The following is a 1781-nucleotide window of genomic DNA, read 5'->3' on the forward strand; positions in this document are numbered from 1 at the left end:
TTCAGTCCTGAATCACAAGTCCACTTCTATGGGTCTTGGAGTCCTGGTGTCTCCTGGGTTCCTCACAGTTACTGAGATGTCGTCTTCTTAGTATACGCCCTCCTCCTCACTTTTAGGGAACCTTGGGTCATAACTGATTCCATGGGTTTGATGAGGTGTCACTCCTCCATTTGCTCACTGTCTGCCAAAACGTTTTTTGAAATGTTTCTTATACTCTGCTTCTCCCCTTTCTCTTTGTCCTTGCTGACTATACCTTTTACATACTTTTACTGTCCCTTCAGTGGGGCTTGGGCTACTAACATGTGCTGTGAATATGTCATGCTTACCCAGCTCTTTGGAAAGAACAAGTTGGGTGCTCCCTTCGGCAGCACATATAGTAAAATTGGAACGATACAGAGAAGATTAGCATGGCCCCTGTGCAAGGATGACACGCAAGTGGAAAGAACAAGTTGGGAAATGTTAACTGTAGGATTTAAACTAGATATGAATAATAAACAAACAGAAAGCGATTTTTAAAACTTGAAGTAAAGGACATGTAAGAATTGCAATTTTTCTGGAGAAATAGCCACATGTTTAACTTGAGCATTTTCATCATATAACTCCTAAGAGAAGGCAGGAAGGAGCTTGAACATGTATTTTTTAAAGCACATTTTTCAGGAATTTTGCTATCCTTACTCTTGGAATTTGTAAACAGGGCTTAATAAACAGAATCCAGAGAATAAGAACTAAAAACTAAACACTGGCTTCAAGTTCAAACTTCACTTTTTGGAATTCAAAGGCTGTTAGGTGTTTGACTTTGATAAAAGATGCCTTTGATTTTCCAAAAAGAATGTAATGCTTTGCATTTGCTAAAACGGAAAAAAATGGACCACGAACAGTGACTTCATCTGGGCGGTTGACATGTGTCAGAAGACTGCTTGACTCAAGCTGTGTAACTGAAGAGGCTTTGCTGAAGTCCAGAGCGTGTTTCTCTCTCATCAGCTGTTTTCAAACAGGAAAAAAGTAGAGATTCGAAGTTGTTGTAGGACTACCACCACATCCAAAGAAACAGAATGAAAAACAAAGATTTGATTTGGAACATTTACAAAAACGTAGTAACATTTTAACATGAAGTTTAAGTCAATATAACATAAGGTTTCATATGCATTTCTATTTATTTGCAGAAAAGAAAGCCTGTCTTTCCAAATTAGATCTTACAAAATGTCCGCAATGAGGAAGCAAGCCTCCGTGAAGCAAAGATCTGCTCCTCAGTCCGGTTTATTTCAGAAATTTAATTAGGTCGCTCAATGTTTCATGAATCACTAAAACCCCCAAAATATAAATTCATTAGAATATACATTTTGCCAAACAAGAAATACAAGAATACATCTGCCAAACATTAGTGAATCTGCTTTCAAGTGTTGCATCAAATTTAGAGAACATTTTAACAAAAAAACCTAATAAATAAAGGGATAGATCTACATAGAAAAGGAATACTTGCATCTGCCTATCAAAGAATCTTTTAACTTAGATAGTGATGGAAACCTGAAAATTGTCTCCTTTGGTTTTTTTCTTTGCAAGTATTCTTACTAGATACCAAAAAGCACACATCATAAGAACAAATCTTCATAGGAGACATCTTACAGTGCTGGTGACCAGTGTGCATTACATGTTGGTTGCACGAATCTTAATTGAGTGCTATTCTCATGATAATTACTCATTTATGTGTATATTTTTAATTTCTTAATTTAATTGAAGTATTTAATTGTGGCAGGTTGCTCCCTTTGAAAGAACAAAGCACT

General features: G+C 36.4%; 1 non-coding gene across 1 annotated transcript; it reads left to right on the forward strand.

The window, feature by feature from the left end:
• Positions 1–352: 352 nt before the first annotated feature.
• LOC122479197 lies at positions 353–460 on the forward strand. Its single transcript, XR_006296264.1, has one exon. It is a non-coding gene; the product is annotated as a U6 spliceosomal RNA (small nuclear RNA).
• The last annotated feature ends 1321 nt before the right edge of the window (positions 461–1781 follow it).

The sequence above is a fragment of the Prionailurus bengalensis genome, chromosome B1 (assembly GCF_016509475.1).
Source record: "Prionailurus bengalensis isolate Pbe53 chromosome B1, Fcat_Pben_1.1_paternal_pri, whole genome shotgun sequence".
NCBI lineage: Eukaryota > Metazoa > Chordata > Mammalia > Carnivora > Felidae > Prionailurus > Prionailurus bengalensis.